The following is a 22,465-nucleotide window of genomic DNA, read 5'->3' on the forward strand; positions in this document are numbered from 1 at the left end:
ACTGTGTTTCCTCAAAGCTTCCCAATTGTGCTAAGCTTAGAATTCACCCCAAGGAAGACCTGAAAAATGCCTTGCCATTTCCTTTCCTCCTCCCTCAAGCTCCATCAGTCTGGCAGAAGGCATTAGTACTGTTTCCAGAGCAGTTGGCCTCACTTGTACTGTTGGTCTGTAACGGCTGCAACAAAATATGCCCTCCTGGAAGCAGTTCAGCACTTACTGATCACTTCTTTGTTTTGGCACTTCCCAGCCAGGGCCTGCGGGTCCTCCTGCAGATGCAGGTCTTCGCTGACAAGGCTCCACTTGTGCAGCAGCAGCAGCTCTCTGAAATTTTAGAAAACATTAGAAAAAATACAGGCAAAAATCTCACCTGTGTCCTCCCCTAAGAACATCCCCAGGACATCATCCCAGTTTTTCCCAGCTAGGAGCTGCAAGGAATTCAGGCAGGGGAAATGAGATCAGGGAACAGCTTTGTAAAGTCAAAGGCAGAAAGAGAAGATCCACCAGCAAAGGGCAGGAAAGGGGAAAGGTTTCTGAAAACATTTCTGCAGTCTAATTAATAATTATTTCTGCTTCCCCAGCGTGAAGAACACAGACTCACAGCCATTCAGGCCTGACAGTCCCCTGCAGCCAGAGCTCAGCACACATCCACAGAAGCAAGTCCAGCATCTGAAAGGAAAAAAAAAAAAAAAATCAAACCAGAAAGGAAAGGTGATCTCTTTGGCTTCAAAATTATTTCAAGTTCTTAAAGTCCAACGCAGCTGATAGGAGAAACAGAGTCAGGGCTCCTGACAGACAGAGGGTGTTTTCCCCCCGAGGGGATTGCAGAGGAATTGTCTGGGACTTGGACTGTCCCTCGGGGTGACACCAGTTGCTGTGACTTCTATCATTCCATATGTTTGACTCCCAAAACTTCCCAGCCGAGGGGCTTGAGCTGACAGGGCAGCACAAAGATTGTTCTCTGTGTGGTGTCCAGATTTGGGGTTCACTGTCACCTTTGCTAGTTTAGATGAATTATACCCACGGCCCCTAATTCCCTGCTCAGTTCCCGCTGCAATAACCTCACAGTGCCTCACAGAGCACGAACATTCCCACGCAGAGCTGCTGCTTGAATGCCAGACGTGTCAGGAACCAGCAGAGCTTCCAAGGAAGCTCAGCAGGATGGGGACAGGATAGGTTTCTATTCCATAGATTTGGTTAATTACAACCCTCATCCCCTGGGGGTCACCTGTCAGATTTCCCTGGAATTCAGCCACCCCCCTGAGCTCGGGCTCCAGGTGATGTTTCAGAGCAGGAGAAGGCACTGGCCGGCCTGTGCTGAGGCAGCCCCTGTGCCCTCGGGAGGACACAGCTCCCTGCAGGAGCTCAGCTCCTTTCCGAGCCCCAGCAGTGGCCTCTGCAAGTGCCTTTCCCTCAGGCAAGGGATGCCCATCCCTGCCTTCAGCACACCTCCAGTGGGACCCACCTGCTAAAGCTTTCCATCACTTCTGCACTCCGGCTGGCTCCCTGAAAAACTCCAGACTTCATCCAAACGAAACTCCATCCCACTCAAACCTTTGATTTTGAGGCATCTCCGAGGGCTGTTGCTCTGGATTTAATTTCTGTGAGGGAGGAGCGCCTTGGCTTTAATGCTGCCGATGGGTGATGTCGTCAGGCTGAAAGGGAGGGGATTTGGGGTGGCCAGGACATACCTGGCAACTGTGTGGGAGCTCCGGGAGGTGGGAATTGCCGTCTGAGCCCCTCTGCAGACAGCCCGAGCCGCCGTTCCCAGGCAATGCCAGTGGTTCCCTGGGGAGCTCTTGGGCTGTGGGTGCCTCTGTCTGGGCTGCAGCATCTCCCCGTGCCCGGTGGGAGCAGCCCCTGGCCGAGGAGCCGCGGCAGCCCCGGGGCCGTGTCCGTGCCAGCCCCGAGCCCGGCCCCGGGCCCTGCGTTTGGCCGCCGCTGCCACGGGCGAGGCCCCGCAGGCACAGCTCCTCCCCTGCACATCATCCCAGGGCTGCTGGCCCCGCTGGGGCTGCCGGCCTCCTTCCTCCCTGCGCCTCCGGGCACCCGGGACACCTGCAGGAAACACCGAGGGACATTGCAGGCGGCACGGGGGGGCACCGAGGCCTCCGGCCAGAAAAGCAGCCCCGGCCTCAGCAGCTGCCATCATTTTGGCCCGGCAACACTCACCTGCAGGAAACGCCCCTGTGCGGGTGGGACCGGCCCTGCCTCTCTGCAGAGCTTTGGCCGTGGAAGAAGGGAAGCCTCAGGACTTGTCCTGCTCCTTTCTGCCTGGAAAGAGACTTTGTGTGAGTACTTTTACGGCAGCTGTTGAGTAAATCCTGGAAAGGACAGGAAATCAGCGTCACTGGAAGAGCTTTGTGCTGTCGTGAGCTGCCAGCCAGATCTGCCCTCGAGCCATTCCAGGGGCTGGTGTGTGAAGCAGCTTTGGCAGAGAAGGCGGCACTGCACTTACCTTAGTGGGGCCAAGCGTTGCCATCCTATGGAGGTCCATCCCCATAATGCAGAGATTGGTTCAGCTGCTTGGAGCAGAGTCCGGGTAATGCCAAGGTGCTGAGTTCGATTCTCAAATGGTCCGTCCGCTTGAGAGTCAGATTTTAGGATCCCTCTCAGCCTCAGTATATCCTGTGACCTGGAAATAAGAGGAAAATTCTCGGCTGAGTTTTAATAAAACAGCTTTTGCCATTGCAGGGTGTGAGCTGCACTCGGCGATTTTCGGCCGCGATGAGCCCCACGAGCCTTCCGCCCTTCCTTGCCGCCATCTTGGTTGCGCCTGAGGCCACTTCCGGTCCCGCCGGCATCTTTTTTGCGGCACCACTAAGGCCCCCGACAGGTGTTTACACAGACGCCTGACTAAATCCACGAATCCGAACGCGGACGCGGCGCGGCTGAGCACACGGCCGGTGTCCCCACACCTGGAAACGCCGCGGAAAATTGCGCCCGGGTGGCGCCGTAGTCGGGGTTTTTGTGCAGGCAACTAGGTAAACGCCTATAGGGTCCTTATTTTTTCCCGCCCTTTTAGCCGCTCTTTTTGGAAGGTCAACCGCCTCGCGCCTCGGCGCCATTTTGTGAGGGCCGACGCATGACTTCCGCTTTTGCTTGCCGCCATCTTGGTTGCGCCTGAGACCACTTCCGTCCCGGCCGCCATGTTCTTTGCGGCTCGGCATAGGCCTCCGCCAGGTGTTTACACAGACGCCTGACTAAATACACGAATCCGAACGCGGACGCGGCGCGGCTGAGCACACGGCCGGTGTCCCCACACCTGGAAACGCCGCGGAAAATTGCGCCCGGGCGGCGCCGTAGTCGGGGTTTTGTGCAGGCATCTGCGTAAACGCCTATAGGGTCCTTATTTTTTCCAGCCCTTTTGGCTGCCCTTTTTAGAAGGTCAGGCGCCTAGCGTCTCGCCGCCATCTTGGTAGTGGAACCCACTAAAATGCCCCCTCGGCTGCTCGCACAAGCGCCTGACTCAATGGACTGCCGCCCGCGGCGCCGCTGCGCCCCCATCCCGTGTCCGCACACCCGCAAACGCCGCGGAAAATCGCGACCGGACGGCTCCGGGATCCGGGTGGCGCGCGCAGGCAGTCGGCTGCCACGCGCCCGGGCTCCTTGCCTTTTTCCCTCCCTTTCGGCCCCGAGCTGCGGGCGGGCGGCAGCGCCGCCCCCGAGCTCACAGTGCGGGGCTGCCACGCGCGTCGGGGACGGGCGGGGGGGACAGCTGCACTACCGCTCTTTGCCCACCGGGTGGCAGCATTGCCGCACGGCTCCGGCGGGACGGGCACGGGGGACAGCTGCACTACCGCTGTTTGCCCACACGGTGGCAGCATTGCAGCACAGATCAGGCGGGACGGGCGGGAGGGGCAGCTGCACTACCGCTGTTTGCCCACACGGTGGCAGCATTGCCGCACAGATCAGGCGGGACAGGCAGGAGGGACAGCTGCACTACCGCTCTCTGCCCACGCGGTGGCAGCACTGCCGCGCGGCGGCGCGGAGCGGAGGCGAAAACGAACGTGCCCAGAAATGCCCTTCCGAACAGCCTCCGGAATAAATGGCCCAAAAGACCCCCGAGCACACCTGCGAGAGCCCTGCCAGCAACCAGACCGAAATAAAAAAGCCTTTCGTTCAGGCTCTATTTCAATATTTTTATCTTTGTGATTCTGATATTTACATTAATCATTACAATTCATCTTTTATATTATGTACATTATACATCATGTATTATGTTTATTATACTATTATATTTATTATATATATTAAATATAGAAAGTTTTATATAAAATAATTTATTATTTATTATGTAATGTTATAAATAATAATACATTTCATTTAAATATGATTATGTACATTATAGATGTTTATATTATGTATATTATATATATTTATAAAACGTGTAGTATGTAATAATATATTGTGTATTTATTATTGATATTATTTTTCATATCCTATACTTTTTGTTATTTTTCTTTTTCATTATTTTTTAAATTCGGTTGTTTATATTTTAAACGATATTTTACACTAGATGAATTCATTAACCTAACACATCAGAAACACAATTAATTTGAATTAAATGAGCCTGGTTTTCTAAGGGGTAAAGTTTTAATCTTTATTTAAATAATATGGGCATATTTTCTCTTTCTGTATGGTTTTTTTTGGTGGGTTGCAGGGGAGTTTATTTTGTGGGTTTTCTTTTTTTGTTTGCTTTGTTTTGGAGTTCTTTGCTAATAAACAAGCAGGGTCGGAGAGTTCAAAATAAAACGGCTACTTTGTTTTTATTGCCCCCTCTGAAATACGCCTCGACAGCCTGGACAGCAGGCTGCTGCTGGTAACACTGTGCACGGGTAGGAGGAGACCTGGTCGGGGCTGGGAAGGAAAAAACGGCACCACGGTGGTCACAGCTTCCTCCCTTCAGGAGTTTTATGGAGCAGAAAATACAGAGCTTTTGCCAACTGCGCTCTCTATGACATCCCGACGTCCAGCGGGCACGGAGGTCATTTCTCATCTTTCTTGCCAACAGCCAAACCCCCAGGCGCCCGGGGGAAGAAAGAGTATGGGGGGAAAAAAAAGGAACAAAGAAAACATGAAAAAATAAACCAAAACTATAGAAAATAATAAATAAAATTAAAATACCAAAAGAAAAAAATTTCAAAGTAACAAAAAAGTGGGAAAAAAATTTAAACAAAAAATTAAAATAAAAAACTAAAAGTAGTTTTAACAAGTAAATAAATAGCTAAAGAAAAAAATATAAAAATTAAAAAAAGGAAGAAAAAGTCTTTGAAAAACCACAAAACGCAACATAAGAAACCACAACAAAAGAGCATAAAAATACAAAAATAACAAAAAATAAAATACAAAATTAAATAAATGCAGCTCTCACCTCCTGCCACTGCCTAAAAAAGCGCCATGGCTTTCCTCAATTATGCAGCAATAAGGGAAACAAACCCAGTGCCCCCCAGAACATAAGGTTTTCTAGACAATTCCCACTTTTGCTTGGAAACAAATTCTATTTTAGTGGGAAGCTCATTTTGGACAAACACCCAAATGTGCCAAGGTAGGAAAGAACCAGCCCCTTGTGTCCAAGGAACAGCAACTAGACCTGGATTCAGGTTTTAATGGCATTTATGTAATTAAAAATGCAGTAAATTGAACTTTACAAAGAGATGAATCGTGGCAAATAAATACTTCAAAGTTTTTTTGGGAATTCACAGAATTTTGTGGAGATAGTGCTGTACAATTCCTGATTTACCAACATTAACTGGGTAAATTTCCTTGGAAATGCGCTCTACAAGGTACAAAAATTCCAATTAGAATGGAAAATTGGAATAAATAAATATTCCCTTACTAAAATCAGAGAGAAAATCAGAGTTATTCCTTCAAATAAAAGGAAGGAATGACATCTAAATCCAAGCCTGCCTGGAAAACAAGCTCAGGAATTTCTAACATTGAAAACTTTCGCAAGAGTCATGAAGTTGGTGAAAGTTCATGGAATGATGATTTAAAATCTGCTTCCTCTGCTCTAATTTAAAGGGAAGTGGGAATTCAACAGGTCCAGTTACTCCTATCCAAGAATGATCTGTGTTTTGTGGGAGTAACAATGCAAAGAAATTCCAATCTTACTTGGATTTGACATCGGAAACTCTCAGCAGAGTTGGGAAGTTTCAGTAGAACAAAAGCACCACACTTCCTGCAGTAACAAAATTTGACTTGGCAAAAGTCAGGACTTTTATTTACAAATCCATGGACGAGGAGGGGGATGACACCAGGAATACACTCCAGCTGAAAGCAAGGATTTATTGGAAAAGGCAGGAAATCAAACTGACAGTCTCTGTCCAGTTATGGCCAGGCAATTATCCAGGAGTCAGAAAGAAAAGTGGGAACCTTGGACTGGGATAAGGCCTTCCAGTGGCTTCACTTCCTACTGGCTCTCTCCTTTTTGCCCACAACCTGCAAGAGGAAAAACAACAGGAATAAAGTCTCAAACAGAGAGTTGGTCCAGGCAGATTGAAATGCAGCTCCCAGGGAGGGAGGCCAGGCTGTGCCTCGGGGAGCTCCGGGAATCTGGGATTGCCCGTGGGATTCAAGGGCTGGAAAAGCACACCCACCTGCCAGGTTCAGTGCTGGGACCGAGCAAGGCCGGGGCTCAGGGGCAGCAGTCAGAGCTGGGACTGCAGGAGAACACCCCAAACCCGGGTTAAACATCCGGCATGACACGCAGCACGCTCCGGGAGAAACTCGGGTGGGAGAAGCCCCGGGATGCTCCACGTTCCTTGCCCTTGGCAGCTGTGCCAGGGCCTCCCTCAGAATGCTGACCTCACCGTGCAGCTCCTACAAAATAGGAGAACTTATGGGAATCGCCCAGAATCCATGGACTTCCAGTTATTAAGAACCACAGCTGCAGCGAAAGGTGTACAAACTGTACTGCAAACCAGTAGGTCTGAGGAGACGCAGGGATTTATTCCAGAGGTGGCATGTTGGTGTTACTACTTTAAGCTCCTGACGCTAGAACATATTTGTACAATAAATTCATTATTGAGGCAGCTAAATTAAAATTAGATTTTTTACAGTAAAGTCAGCCAAAAAAGAGAGTCTCAAAAATAGGATATAGGCCGCACAGTTATTTAAAAAAAAAGTTCTCATTCATGAGCATAACCTGCCAGCCTCTCATGTTTTCAGTCCTTACCATTTATTTTTACCAAGGTGATGATTAAAACCTTGTCAAAAGCTCAAAAAAAAAAAACAATCCAGGACAAGGCAGGTGTTTTCCCAAGTACCCTCAGTGTGGAGCTGTGTCAGCCACAAGTGTTTGCTCCCTCAGCCCAGCCTGGAGCAGGCTCCAGCTGCTGCCCAGGGGGTTTACCAAGGGACTCACTTGTTTGAAGCTGTAAACGCAGGTGGCCTGCACTGGAGTGCCAATAAATGTGAAATCTGTGACTCTCACCTTGAATAGCGATCGATCTTCTCAGGGGAGCCCCTCACCCAGGATGGGGGGCTCTGCCACAGATTTCATGCCTCTGCATCTGAAACAAAGTTGGGACAAAAGTCAGAGTGCTGCAGGATACCTTGACAGCTCCACACATCTTGTGGCAATCTAGGAATACCCTCTACAGTCTAACTACACCCCACATCACAAATTTCAAGCCCCCGGCACTATTACCCTCGTACCCCTACACCCAGACTGAGCAGCAAGGCAGAGCAGCTCCGGGCCAAACACACACCAACACCCGTGACACAGCACAGGACAAACGAGGGGACACAACAGGAACAGAAAACTCTGGGCAAGAAGAATGACCCTGAGGGTCCAGAGAACTCGGAATGAGATGACCGAGGTAAGATGGAAGGTGAGCTGGCCAGGCTCAGAGAACCCTGCAGGAACAAGATGCCATCGGGATGACTTATCCCAAGAAATGCAGAGATGGATGCCCGAGAATCCTACGGTCAGAATCCTCTACCTGCCTTTGCATTCTCACAAGACCTAACCCGCCGGAATGGATCAGGGCGGTGCACGGCTGTCAGTACAGCTCAGAACAAGACCTGAAAAGGCATCGGACTGGATGCTTGTGAAGAGAGAGGGATTCTGATGAGTGTCCGAGCAGCTGAGACAAAGGCACCTGGCTGAGGAATGCAGAGATCAGAAATGCTAAGACTGATGCCAGGGGTTTTGATACATCCCTCGAAGGGCTAAGGGAAAAGACATGAAAGACACGACACCCAAAAGACACAGAGTGCGCAACAGACAAGTAACACAAGACACGCCAGGACTGCTCTGCCCTGAACCCTTCAAAATGAGATCCAAAATGAGACTATCCCTTGATGTAGCCTCAGGAGTCATGTCTTGGACATCCCCATCTCCCAAACCTGACTCAAGTCCCTCCCAGTGACCCCCCCCCTCTGTAGCACCAAGCCTTCCACTTATCTTTCAGACGTCCAGGCATGAGAATCTGCGTCGGGTGCCAAAGAAGGCCGCCTCTCCCTCAGGGAAACTCCTGCTGTCGCCGGGCTGTTGTCTCTTAGTCAGCTACAACAAAGAAAACCAAACATGAATGCGTGATCTTAGCAGCCCATCACCCAAAACCCGACAATTCTGCTACTCACTGTCTCCTAAGCTTGCCTGTGTCCTCGGCCCCGTGCTTCAGCTGCGCTCAGAGGCCAACGCCGGCGTCGCAGGGTCTGCCTGGGTAAAGAGCAGACAAGGTGACGTGGCAGCGCTGGAACCTGAGGGGACCATCCCTCCTTCTCCTCCCTGACTCACCTCAACTCCTCGCCTGTTATCCAAGCCTACCTGGATGGGGCCTTCACAAGGAGAAGATCAAGGCTCCATCACAGACTCCTGGAATGCTCCCGGAGGGCTCACGGGTGAGGTGACCCGGGTCTGTCGTCCCGTTGGTGAGAGGGGAGCTCGGCCTCCTGCGAGTGGACTCCCTAAAACACACAATAACGGAGGCTTAGAGTTGCACCAGCGAGTGAGGCTTGAACAATAGCAACGGCTTCTGTCCACCCGTCACTGCTCACCTCGCCCACGTCAGCTTGACTGCTGAGATCCGGCTTCACCACCTAAAAATAAAGACAAAGAACAGAGCTGTAACATGGCCATCATTTACACCTCCCCTGCAAATCAAAACAGGGACTGACCTTCTCAGGGGAGCCCCCTCACCCAGGATGGGGGGCTCTGCCATAAATTTCATCTCTCTGCATCTGAAACAAAGTTCAGACAAAAGTCAGAGTGCTGCAGGATACCTTGACAGCTCCACACATCTTGTGGAAATCTAGGAATACCCTCGACAGTCTAACTACACCCCACATCACAAATTTCAAGCCCCCGGCACTATTACCCTCGTACCCCTACACCCAGACTGAGCAGCAAGGCAGAGCAGCTCCGGGCCAAACACACACCAACACCCGTGACACAGCACAGGACAAACGAGGGGACACAACAGGAACAGAAAACTCTGGGCAAGAAGAATGACCCTGAGGGTCCAGAGAACTCGGAATGAGATGACCGAGGTAAGATGGAAGGTGAGCTGGCCAGGCTCAGAGAACCCTGCAGGAACAAGATGCCATCGGGATGACTTATCCCAAGAAATGCAGAGATGGATGCCCGAGAATCCTACGGTCAGAATCCTCTACCTGCCTTTGCATTTCTCACAAGACCTAACCCGCCGGAATGGATCAGGGCGGTGCACGGCTGTCAATACAGCTCAGAACAAGACCTGAAAAGGCATCGGACTGGATGCTTGTGAAGAGATGGATTCTGATGAGTGTCCGAGCAGCTGAGACAAAGGCACCTGGCTGAGGAGCACAGAGATCAGAAATGCTAAGACTGATGCCAGGGGTTTTGATAGGCCCCTCAAAGGACAAAAGGAAAAGACAAGACACCAAACAGACACAGAGTGCACAACAGACAAGTGACACAACACACACCAGGACTGCTCTGCCCTGCACACCTCAGCACTGAAATGAAAAATGAGACTTTCCCTTAATGTAGCCTAAGGGGTCACATCTTGGTGCCCCCAACTCCAAATCTGACTTAAAAAACCCCTCCTGGTGATCCCTGCCCTGGCATCCTGCTTTCATCCCCTCTGTGAGCCATCACCCTCCACTTATCTCTCAGGCATCCAGGGAGGCAAAACGCTGCCAGGTCCAAAGAAGGCCACCTCTCCCTCAGGGAAACTCCTGCTGTCGCCGGGCTGTTGTCTCTTAGTCAGCTACAACAAAGAAAACCAAACATGAATGCGTGATCTTAGCAGCCCATCACCCAAAACCCGACAATTCTGCTACTCACTGTCTCCTAAGCTTGCCTATGTCCTCGGCCCCGTGCTTCAGCTGCGCTCAGAGGCCAACGCCGGCGTCGCAGGGTCTGCCTGGGTAAAGAGCAGACAAGGTGACGTGGCAGCGCTGGAACTTGAGGGGACCATCCCTCCTCCTCCTCCCTGACTCACCTCAACTCCTCGCCCGCTATCCAAGCCTACCTGGATGGGGCCTTCCCGAGGAGAAGATCAAGGCTCCATCACAGACTCCTGGAATGCTCCCGGAGGGCTCACGGGTGAGGTGACCCGGGTCTGTCGTCCGGTTGGTGAGAGGGGAGCTCGGCCTCCTGCGAGTGGACTCCCTAAAACACACAATAACGGAGGCTTAGAGTTGCACCAGCGAGTGAGGTTTGAACAATAGCAACGGCTTCTGTCCACCCGTCACTGCTCACCTCGCCCACGTCAGCTTGACTGCTGAGATCCGGCTTTACCACCTAAAAATAAAGACAAAGAACAGAGCTGTAACATGGCCATCATTTACACCTCCCCTGCAAATCAAAACAGGGACTGACCTTCTCAGGGGAGCCCCCTCACCCAGAATGGGGGGCTCTGCCACGGATTTCATCTCTCTGCATCTGAAAGAAAGTCCGGACAAAAGTCAGAGTGCTGCAGGATACCTTGACAGCTCCACACATCTTGTGGCAATCTAGGAATACCCTCTACAGTCTAACTACACCCCACATCACAAATTTCAAGCCCCCAGGACTATTACCCTCGTACCCCTACACCCAGACTGAGCAGCAAGGCAGAGCAGCTCCGGGCCAAACACACACCAACACCCGTGACACAGCACAGGACAAACGAGGGGACACAACAGGGACAGAAAACTCTGGGCAAGAAGAATGACCCTGAGGGTCCAGAGAACTCGGGATGAGATGACCGAGGTGAGACGGAAGGTGAGCTGGCCAGGCTCAGAGAACCCTGCAGGAACAAGATGCCATCGGGATGACTTATGCCAAGAAACGCAGAGATGGATGCCCGAGAATTCTACAGTCAGAATCCTCGACCTGTCTTTGCAATCTCACAAGACCTAACCCGCCGGAATGGATCAGGGCGGTGCACGGCTGTCAATACAGCTCAGAACAAGACCTGAAAAGGCATCGGACTGGATGCTTGTGAAGAGAGATGGATTCTGATGAGTGTCCGAGCAGCTGAGACAAAGGCACCTGGCTGAGGAATGCAGAGATCAGAAATGCTACGACTGATACCAGGATTTTTGATACATCCCTCGAAGGGCTAAGGGAAAAGACATGAAAGACACGACACCCAAAAGACACAGAGTGCACAACAGACACAACACACACCAGGACTGCTCTGCCCTGCACACCTCAGCACTGTGATCCAGAATGAGACTCTCCCTTCATGTAGCCTAAGGGGTCACATCTGGGACATCCCCATCTCCAAACCCGACTCGAAAAATCCCTCCCGCTGACCCCTGCCCTGGTACCCCGCTTTCATCCCCTCCCTAGTTCCGAGCCCTCCACTTATCTCTCAGACGTCTGGGGAGGTGAATCCACGCTGGGCCCCAAAGAAGGCCGCCTATGCCTCTGGGAAATTCCTCCTGTCACTGGGCTGCTGTCTCCTAGTCAGCTACAATAAAGAAAACCAAATATCAAAGCATAATCTTAGCTGCACATCAGCCAAAACCCAGCAGCTCTGCTACTCACCGTCTCTTAAGCAGGACCGGGTCCTCGGGCCCCGTGCGTGCTTCAGCTGAGCTCGGAGGCCGACGCTCGCAGCGCCAAAGCCTTAGAGGCATTACTGACACTGAGCCCACCCACCGTGGCCTCCATTAGGGCTGTGAGCATCCCCGGTTAGAGCAGGACAGGAACGCAGGGTGGACATCCCCGGTGAACCTCAACCCTGTGGACTCTGCCCCACCACTGTCACTTCCTGCCTGGCCCTAGCTTAGGGTTACTGCCTGCACCTCTCAGGACTTCTGGCCTTGTCTTGCATTAGGATTGCTGCCGGCACCTGCTCTCAGGGAAACAGTGTTGGAAGCAGTGCTGTGAGGGCCGGGATACCTGTACTCTGACTTGTATCCTAGGCTGTTCCCCTGATTTTCACTGTGTGTTCTCTAGGCCTTGAGTCCTTTACCTCAGCCTCTGTGTGTATCACTGTAACCTCCCCCCTTCTGAACCCTGCTTCTTTAGAGCCCTAGACCTTGCAGCCGGGGACGCTCTGCACCGTTAGGGTCCCAAGAGCTGTCCCGCACGCAGGACAGGTACATCCACAGTTGTTCCCTGCCTACCCTAAGAAACGTGGCCCTGAGACAGGGCAGAGGCTGACAGAGACAAACTCTTTGCGGTGGCAAAAGGCACGAAGCCTTACCAACCGCCGCCTCGAGAGGGAAATCAGGAGCACTTCCACCGGCTGCGGAGAGACAGGGAATCCCAGGGTGGGTGGGGCGGGAAACCCCCGTTATCCCCAGCCCTGCTGGATCCTGCTCCCCACTATCGCTTCCTGCCTGGCCCTAGCCTGACAGTGTCTGCACATGTCAGAGCTTCTGGTGTGTTCCTGCACTAGGGCTGCTGCCTGCACCTGCTCTCAGGGGAAGTGTGCTGGTAGCAGTGCTGTGAGGGCCGCTACACCTGTACTCTGACTTGTATCCTAGCCTGTTCCCCTGGTTTTCACCGTGTGTCCTCTAGTCCTTGAGTCCTTTACCTCAGCCTCTGTGTGTGTGGCTACACCTCCCCCCTTCTAAACCCAACTTCTTTAGAGCCCTACACCTCGCAGCCAGGCCTTCTGGCATTGTCCTGCATAAGGGCTCCTGCCTGTACCTGCTCTCAGGGAAACGGGCATGTCTTTAGGGCTACTCCTTCGGGTTTGGGTTAGGGGTGGGGTCGGGCTGGTACACCTGTACTCTCAATTGGCACATCTTGGACATCCCTATCTCCAAACCTGACTCAAAAACCCCTCCTGACAAGTCCTGACCCAGCACCCCACTTTCATCCCCTCTGTGGCTCTGAACCCTCCACTTATCTCTTGGACGTCTGGGGATGAGAATCCATGTCGGGTGCCACAGAAGGCCGCCTCGCCCTCTGGGAATTTCCTGCTGTCACCAGGCTGCTGTCTCTTATTCGGCTACAAGAAATAAAACAAACATCGATGTATGATCTCAGCAGATCTGTTGGCCAATCGGTCAGGGCATAAGACAAGTGGACCACCTCAAACACACAAACAATAACATATGCTGAAGAGTTACACCGGAAACACCACTACACTTAACTGCACGAATACATAAATTTTCAAACAGACAACCCCAAAAAAATTCCAGCAAAAAAAGCCAACTCTTATCACCCCTAGTCAAACTACTGAATATAATAAAAACAACCCCATGTCCAATCCCCCTAATAATACTCCAGAACATATACTCAGAGCCCCCCCAAAGTTAAAGACCTCCCGCTAGCCAAATAAAAAGGAAAAAGCCCATGTCTTGCAACCTATATACTTTCATTAACTTAAAACTTTAAAAACAAACATTAAAGTTTAAACCTTTAGACAACACTAGCACACCATAGACGCCAATCCCATCACTACATGCCAAACCAAAACTTATTTCAACCTTTTGTGCTGCTGCTGCTCGGCACAAAGGTTTGTCCCTCAGCACCTCCTGAAGTAATGTCCCACGCCCAAGGCCTCCCCCAGCCCCTGTGAGATGAACTCACCATCCTTCCATGAGCCTCACCTGGGAGCCCAGCATAAACCCCTCTCCTCCCGCAGCTCCGTGCCAAACTGAGCTCGGGCTCCCCTCTTAAAGCAGTGCTGGCAGGACCCGCCCCCTCGTTATCCTTTACAGCTTCCACCTGTCCCCTCATCAGTGTGACAGCTCTCACCTGGGGCTGCTCTGTCCCCTCATCAGTGTGACAGCTCTCACCTGGGGCTGCTCTGTCCCCTCAATCATCCTGTGACAGCTCTCACCTGCAGCTGCTGCCAGTCCCTGCTGCTCATTTCCTGGACATTGCACTGTGTGCACTGACACGCTGGGGCACCGGGCTTTCCTTGCTGTGAATAAGGATCCCTCTGCTCCTGCACGTGCCCAAGGCTGAAACTGGGATTCCACCTCCTAAATTCCGTTTGTGTGAGGTTCACAATTCCTAAGGAAATTTCCCAGCAATCGTTACCCTTCATTTACATTTTCTCCTTTGGAATCATCACTACCTTGTCTTTCTGTGCAAGGGTTCCAAATGTTCATTGGGAGTTCAGTAGCCGGGTTGGCTTGTTTATAACTTAGCTGACAATCCCAGGCTAAATCCAAACACCCAGAGATACAGGGAAATATGGAGACAGTTTATAAATACTGCCCACCTCTGACCCTGAATTCTTCATCGCACATCCTCGGAGCAGATTTACTCCATCCTTTCTTCCCAGCAGCACCTCTCCAGCACAAATCTCACTTCTCACACCTGTTTCTTCCCACAAACCAAACAGAAATCTACTACAGGGCGAGGCGGGGAGGGGCGAGGCCGGTCTCGGGGCAGAGCCCCCGGGCCCTCAGGGCGGGCCGGGGGGACCGGAGCAGAGCCCGGGCCGGGTTGGAGCCGGAGCCGGTCTGAGGGCGGAGGCCCCGGCCCCTCAGCGCGGGCCGGGGGGCGGGGGCGGTTCCCGGGGCCCGCTGTCCAATCAGCACTGCCGATGCCTCAGCGAGCCCGCCAATCGCGGGGATTCAAAAGGGTGGCGGAAGTAGCTGCTGCTCTATGGGCTCGGTGTGGAACGCCCCGGTGGGGTCCCGGCGCCGTGCACTTGGGACCCGCCCCGCGCCCCTGAAGCCGCGCCCCCGGTACTGCCCGGCCCCGGCTGCCTCCGGGCCCCGCCTCACAGAGCCCCGGCTCCGCCCCGAGCCCGCCCCGGCTCCGCCCCGAGCCCGCCCCGGCGCCACGCGCTGCCCGGGATGGGGACGGGACCATCGCCCGCGGCCCCGCCCCGCCCCTCACAGCTGAGCCGAGCCGAGGTTGCTCGCGGCCCTGCGCGGAGCCAGGCGGGGCCGGGAATGGGACCGGGCGTTCTGGTTCGGGTCCTGTCACTGTCGGCTGCGGCTCCCGAGCGGTGCGGCCCCCCCCGGCGGGCGGGCTGTGGGTCTCGGGACCTGAGGACCGGGCTGGCGTTGGGGTCGGGATCGGGACCGGGATCGCGGCGGGCGGAAGGAGCCGCTCCTGCTCCTCCTGCAGCCGGAGCTGCGCTGGGGTCCTGCCGGGGCTCTGGGCACGGGAGGACGGCGGCGGCGATTTCCTCTGATAACCTCTGATATCGACCCCCCCACAGCATCATTGATCCCCACCCGAGTGTCACTGACCCCCCCCAATGTCATTGATGCCCCCCCAATATTCCATTGATCTTCCCTCAGCGTCGCTGACCCCCCCCAAAATTCCATTGATCCCCCCCACTTGATCCCACCCTTTTTCTCCCCTCACGTTTCCCGCCCTTTTTCTCCCCTCACGTTTCCCGCCCTTTTCTCCCCTCACGTTTCCCGCACTTTTTCGTGGGGAACGACCCCTGAGGGGTCCTGTGGAGGGATTCTGGAGGTCCGAGGGGTGAATTTGGGGTTTGGAGGGAGGTTTTGGGGGGTCCCAGGGATGGATTTGGGGGTTTTTGGGGGTCCAAGGGATGGATTTGGGGGTCCCGGGGTGGATCTGGGGTCCTGGGGAGGTCTTGGGGGGTCCCAGGGGTGGATTTGGGGTTCATGGGGAGGGGTTTGGGGGTTTTTTGGGGCCTCAGGGGTGAATTTGGGGTCCGGGGAGAGGTTTTGGGGGTTTTTTGGGGTCCCAGGGGTGAATTTGGGGTCCGGGGAGGGGTTTTTGGGGGTCCCTCACCTGCAGGGCGTCGCGGGGGTGGCAGGGGGAGGGGGCAGCGGGGGGGGCCCAGCGCCCACCCCCCCTTGGGCTTCAGGAGGGCGTCGATGAGACCGAAACAGCTCGGGGGGGGGTCAAAAACGGGGGGGGGTCACGGGCTGGAACCCCCCAGTGCCCCCCAAACCACCCCCAGGGCCCCCCCGACCTCCAGGAGCCCGCAAAACCCTCCTCAGGTTCCTTTGATGCCTCAAATGGGCCGCCCAAACCTCCCGAAGATCCCCCAAAAACACCCAAAGCAGCCCCCAGGACTCCCCCCAGGCCCCCCAAAAGCCCCCAAACCCCTCCAGGACAACTCGGGACCCCCAGGACCCCCCCAAATCCGCCCCCCCCTCCCCCTGAGGCCTCATTTGACCCGCTCCACGTTGCGGACAGGCACCAGCTGATCAAGCCACAAGCACCAGCACCTGCGGGACTGGGATGGACTGGGAGCACTGGGAGGGTGATCAGAGAGAACTGGGATGGACGGGGAGTGGACTGGGACGAACTGGCAGGCGTGTGGGGGTCGATGGTGGGCACACGGTGCCTTACTGGTCTGAACTGGGATGGGTCTAATGGACCCAGGGGAGGGGGTGTGGCCACACTGATCCAGACTGGGAGGGGTGTCAGCATGGCGCCGAAGACGGAGTCGAGAATCCGGGCGAGACAGGGACACCTAGGGGACAGCCAGGGCACCCCAAAGACACCTAAGGGACAGCCAGGGCACCCCAGGGACAGCCAGGGCACCCCCAGGGACACCTAGGGGACACCCAGGGCACCCCCAGGGACACCGACGGGACAGCCGGGGACCCCAAGGGACACCTAGGGGACAGCCACGGCACCCCCAGGGACACTTAGGGGACAGCAAGGGCACCCCAGGGACAGCAAGGGCACCCCCAGGGACACCTAGGGGACAGCCAGGGCAACCCCAGGGACAGCCACGGCCACACCAGGGGCAGCCAGGGCCCCCCCAGGGACAGCCAGAGCATCCCCAGGGACACCCAGGGCACCCCCACGGACACCCAGGAAACCCCCAGGGACAGATAGGGGACACCCAGGTAACCCCAGGGACACCTAGGGGACAGCAAGAGCACCTCAGGGACAGCCAGGGCACTCCCAGGGACACCTAGGGGATAGCCAGGGCACCCTAGGGACTCCCTGGCCACCCCAGGGACAGCCAGGCCACGCTCAGGGACACCTTGGGGACAGCAAGGGCACCCCAGGGACAGCCAGGGCACCACCAGGGACACCTAGGGGACACCCAGGGAACCCCCAGGGACACCTAGGGGATAGCCAGGGCACCCTAGGGACACCAGGGCCCCACCAGGGACACCTAGAGGACAGCCAGGGCACCCCCAGGGACACCCAGGGCACCCCAAAGGACACCTAGGAGGCAAACAGGGCATCCCCAGGGACACCCAGGGCACCCCCAGGGACACCTAGGGGACAGCCCGGGCGCCCCAGGGACAGCCAGGGCACCCTCAGGGACACTTGGGGACAGCCAGGGCATCCCCAGGGAACCCTAAGGGACAGCCAGGGCACTCCCAGAGACACCTAGGGGACAGCAAGGGCACCCCAGGGACACCCAGGGCACCCCCAGGGACACCTAGAGGACACCCAGGGAACCCCCAGGGACACCTAGGGGACAGCAAGGCCACCCCCAGGGACACCTAGGGGACACCCAGGGAACCCCCAGGGACACCCAGGGCACCCCCAGGGACATCTAGGGGACAGCAAGGGCCCCCCAGAGACAGCCAGGGCACCTCCAGGGACACCTAGGGGACACCCAGGGAACCCCCAGGGACACCTAGGGGACAGCCTGGGGATGCCCAGGGACACCCAGGGAGACCTAGGGGAAAGCCTGGGCACCCCCAGGGCCACCCATGGCACCCTCAGGGATACCTTAGGGACAGCCAGGGCACCCCCAGGGACACCTACGGGACAGCCTGGGCATGCCCAGGGACACCCAGGGACACCTAGGGGACAGCCAGGGCACCCCCAGGGACACTTAGGGGACAGCAAGGGCACCCCAGGGACAGCCTGGGCACCCCCAGGGTCACCTAAGGGACAGCCAGGGCACCCCCAGGGACAGCCAGAGCATCCCCAGGGACAGCCAGGGCACCCCCAGGGACACCCAGGGCGCCCCCAGGGACACCTAGGGGACAGACAGGGTCCCCCAAGAGAAAGCCAGGGCACCCTAGGGATACCTAGGGGACAGCCAGGGCACCCCCACGGACACCTAAAGGACAGCCTGAGCACCCCAGGGACAGCCAGGGCCCCCACAGGGACAGACAAGGCACCCCTAGGGACACCTAGGGGACAGGCAGGGCACCCCCAGGGACACATAAGGGACAGCCAGGGCGCCCCCAGGGACAGCCAGGGCGCCCCCAGGGACAGCCAGGGCACCCCCAGGGACACCTAGGGGACAGCCAGAGCCCCGATAGGGACACCCAGGGCACCCCCAGGGACACCTAAGGGACAGCCAGGGCACCCCCAGGGACACCTAGGGGACAGCCAGGGCACCCCCAGGGACACCTAGGGGACAGCCAGGGCCCCCCAAGGGACAGCCAGGGCACCCCCAGGGAGACCTAAGGGACAGCAAGGGCACCCCGGTGACACCAGAGCACCCCCAGGGACACCTATGGAACAGCCAGGGCACCCCAGGGACAGCCAGGGCCCCCAAAGGGACACCTATGGGAGAGCCAGGGCCCCCGCAGGGACACCCAGGGAACCCCCAGGGACACCTAGGGGACAGCCACGGCCCCCCCAGGGACAGCCAGGGCACCCCCAGGGACACCTAGGGGACAGCCAGGGCCCCCCCAGGGACAGCCGGGGCATCCCCAGGGGTTGAAGGGGCCCCCCCGCTCCAAACCCAGCACGGCTGCCTGCGTTGCGGCCCCCCAAAAACCCATGGCCGCCCCCCGAGCTGATATCGACCCCCCCACAGCATCATTGTCCCCACCCGAGTGTCACTGACCCCCCCAATGTCATTGATGCCCCCCCAATATTCCATTGATCTTCCCTCAGCGTCGCTGACCCCCCCCAAAATTCCATTGATCCCCCCCACTTGATCCCGCCCTTTTTCTCCCCTCACGTTTCCCGCCCTTTTCTCCCCTCACGTTTCCCGCACTTTTTCGTGGGGAACGACCCCTGAGGGGTCCTGTGGAGGGATTCTGGAGGTCCGAGGGGTGAATTTGGGGTTTGGAGGGAGGTTTTGGGGGGTCCCAGGGGTGGATTTGGGGGTTTTTGGGGGTCCAAGGAATGGATTTGGGGGTCCCGGGGTGGATCTGGGGTCCTGGGGAGGTTTTGGGGGGTCCCGGGGGTGGATTTGGGGTTCATGGGGAGGGGTTTGGGGGTTTTTTGGGGCCTCAGGGGTGAATTTGGGGTCCGGGGAGAGGTTTTGGGGGTTTTTTGGGGTCCCAGGGGTGAATTTGGGGTCCGGGGAGGGGTTTTTGGGGGTCCCTCACCTGCAGGGCGTCGCGGGGGTGGCAGGGGGAGGGGGCAGCGGGGGGGGCCCAGCGCCCACCCCCCCTTGGGCTTCAGGAGGGCGCCGATGAGACCGAAACAGCTCGGGGGGGGTGTCAAAAACGGGGGCGGGTCACGGCCTGGAACCCCCCAGTGCCCCCCAAACCACCCCCAGGGCCCCCCCCGACCTCCAGGAGCCCGCAAAACCCTCCTCAGGTTCCTTTGATGCCTCAAATGGGCTGCCCAAAACTCCCGAAGCCCCCCCCAAAACACCCACAGCAGCCCCTCAGACTCCCCCCAGACCCCCCAAAACCACCCAAACCCCTCCAGGACAACTCGGGATCCCCAGGACCCCCCAAAATCCGCCCCCCCCTCCCCCTGAGGCCTCATTTGACCCGCTCCACGTTGCGGACAGGCACCAGCTGATCAAGCCACAAGCACCAACACCTGCGGGACTGGGATGGACTGGGAGCACTGGGAGGGTGATCAGAGAGAACTGGGATGGACGGGGAGTGGACTGGGACGAACTGGCAGGCGTGTGGGGGTCGATGGTGGGCACACGGTGCCTTACTGGTCTGAACTGGGATGGGTCTAATGGACTCAGGGGAGGGGGTGTGGCCACACTGATCCAGACTGGGAGGGGTGTCAGCATGGCGCCGAAGGCGGAGTCGAGGATACGAGCGAGGCAGGGACACCTAGGGGACAGCCAGGGCACCCCCAGGGACACCTAAAGGACAGCCAGGGCACCCCAGGGACAGCCAGGGCACCCCAGGGACACCTAGGGGACAGCCAGGGCCCCCACAGGGATAGCCAGGGCCCCCCCAGGGACAGACAAGGGACACCTTGGGGACAGGCAGGGCACCCCCAGGGACACCCAGGGCAGCCCAGGGACACCTAGGGGACAGCCAGGGACCCCCAGGGACAGCCATGGCACCCCCAGGGAAAGACAAGGCACCTCCAGGGACACCTAGGGGACAGCCAGGGAACCCCCAGGGACAGCCAGGGCCCCCCAAGGGAGAGCCAGGGCACACCCAGGGAGACCTAAGGGACAGCCAGGGCACGCCAGTGACACCAGAGCACCCCCAGGGACACCTATGGGACAGCCAGGGCACCCCAGGGACAGCCAGGGCACCCTAGGGATACCTAGGGGACAGCCAGGGCACCCCCACGGACACCTAAAGGACAGCCTGGGCACCCCAGGGACAGCCAGGGCACCATAGGGACACCTAGAAGACAGCCAGGGCCCCCACAGGGACAGCCAGGGCCCCCCCAGGGACAGACAAGGCACCCTTAGGGACACCGAGGGGACAGGCAGGGCACCCCCAGGGACACATAAGGGACAGCCAGGGCGCCCACAGGGACACCTAGGGGACAGCCAGGGCCCCGATAGGGACACCCAGGGCACCCCCAGGGACACCTAGGGGACAGCCAGGGCACCCCCAGGGACACCCAGGGCAGCCCAGGGACACCTAGGGGACAGCCAGGGCACCCCAGGGGCAGCAAGGGTACCCCCTGGGACACCTGGGGGACAGCCAGGGCACCCTCAGGGACGCCTAGGGGACAGCCAGGGACCCCCAGGGACAGCCAGGGCACTCCCAGGGACACCTAGGGGACAGCCAGGGCACCCCAGGGGCATCTAGGGAACCCCCAGGGACCCTTAGGGGACAGCCAGGGCACCCCCAGGGACAGCCAGGGCCCCCCAAGGGAGAGCCAGGGCACCCCCAGGGAGACCTAAGGGACAGCCAGGGCACCCCAGTGACACCAGAGCACCCCCAGGAACACCTAGGGGACAGCCAGGGCACCCTAGGGATACCTAGTGGACAGCCAGGGCACCCCCACGGCCACCTAAAGGACAGCCTGGGAACCCCAGGGACAACCAGGACACCATAGGGACACCTAGGGTACAGCCAGGGCCCCCACAGGGACAGCCAGGGCACCCCCAGGGACAGACAAGGCACCCCTAGGGACACCTAGGGGACAGGCAGGGCAACCCCAGGGACACATAAGGGACAGCCAGGGCGCCCACAGGGACAGCAAGGGCACCCCCAGGGACACCTAGGGGACAGCCAGGGTAACCCCAGGGACAGCCAGGGCACCACAGGGACACCTAGGGTACAGCCAGGGCACCCCCAGGGACACCCAGGGCAGCCCTGGGACACCTAGGGGACAGCCAGTGCACCCCCAGGGATGCCTAGGAGACAGCCAGGGACCCCCAGGGGCAGCCAGGGCACCCCCAGGGGCAGCCAGGGCACCCCCAGGGACTCTTAGGGGACAGCCAGGGCACCTCAGGGACAGCCAGGGCACCCCCAGGGACACCTAGGGGACAGCCAGGTAACCCCCAGGGACGCCTTGGGGAATGCCAGGGACACCTAGGGGACCGTCAGGGCACCCCGAGAACAGCCAGGGCCCCCACAGGGACACGTAGGGGACAGTCAGGGCCCCCGCAGGGACACCCAGGGAACCCCCAGGGACACCAAGTGGATAGCCACGTCGCCCCCAAGGACAGCCAGCGCACCCCCAGGGACACCTAGGGGACAGCCAGGGCACCCCCAGGGAGACCTAAGGGACAGCCAGGGCACCCCTAGGGACACCTAAAGGACAGACAGGGCACCCCAGGGACAGCCAGGGCAGCCCCGGGGACACCCGGGCACCCCAGGGACACCTAGGGGACAGCCAGGGCCCCCCAGGGACACCTAGGTGACAGCCAGGGCCCCCACAGGGACAGCCAGGGCCCCCCAAGGGACAGACAAGGCACCCCCAGGGACACGTAGGGTACAGCCAGGGCACCCCCCGGGACAGACAAGGCACCCCTAGGGACATCTAGGGGACAGGCAGGGCACCCCCAGGGACACCTAGGGGACAACCAGGGCCCCCCAA

General features: G+C 57.4%; 3 long non-coding RNA genes across 3 annotated transcripts; all 3 read right to left on the reverse strand.

Annotated features, from left to right (window-relative positions):
• Nucleotides 1-6,260: 6,260 nt before the first annotated feature.
• On the reverse strand, nucleotides 6,261-8,343 carry LOC136304852 (uncharacterized). Its single transcript, XR_010724855.1, has 3 exons — nucleotides 7,433-8,343; nucleotides 6,597-6,819; nucleotides 6,261-6,438 (listed from the first exon to the last, which is right to left on the reverse strand). It is a non-coding gene; the product is annotated as an uncharacterized lncRNA (long non-coding RNA).
• Nucleotides 8,344-8,775: 432 nt separating this feature from the next.
• Nucleotides 8,776-9,184, reverse strand: LOC136304853 (uncharacterized). Its single transcript, XR_010724856.1, has 3 exons — nucleotides 9,124-9,184; nucleotides 9,004-9,045; nucleotides 8,776-8,913 (listed from the first exon to the last, which is right to left on the reverse strand). It is a non-coding gene; the product is annotated as an uncharacterized lncRNA (long non-coding RNA).
• Nucleotides 9,185-10,580: 1,396 nt separating this feature from the next.
• LOC136304849 (uncharacterized) lies at nucleotides 10,581-10,884 on the reverse strand. The gene is made up of 3 exons (XR_010724851.1): nucleotides 10,811-10,884; nucleotides 10,691-10,732; nucleotides 10,581-10,600 (listed from the first exon to the last, which is right to left on the reverse strand). It is a non-coding gene; the product is annotated as an uncharacterized lncRNA (long non-coding RNA).
• Nucleotides 10,885-22,465: the final 11,581 nt, after the last annotated feature.

The sequence above is a fragment of the Chamaea fasciata genome, unplaced genomic scaffold (assembly GCF_029207755.1).
Source record: "Chamaea fasciata isolate MVZ Bird 193981 ecotype frontalis unplaced genomic scaffold, bChaFas1.0.hap1 SCAF_205, whole genome shotgun sequence".
NCBI classification, from domain to species: domain Eukaryota; kingdom Metazoa; phylum Chordata; class Aves; order Passeriformes; family Sylviidae; genus Chamaea; species Chamaea fasciata.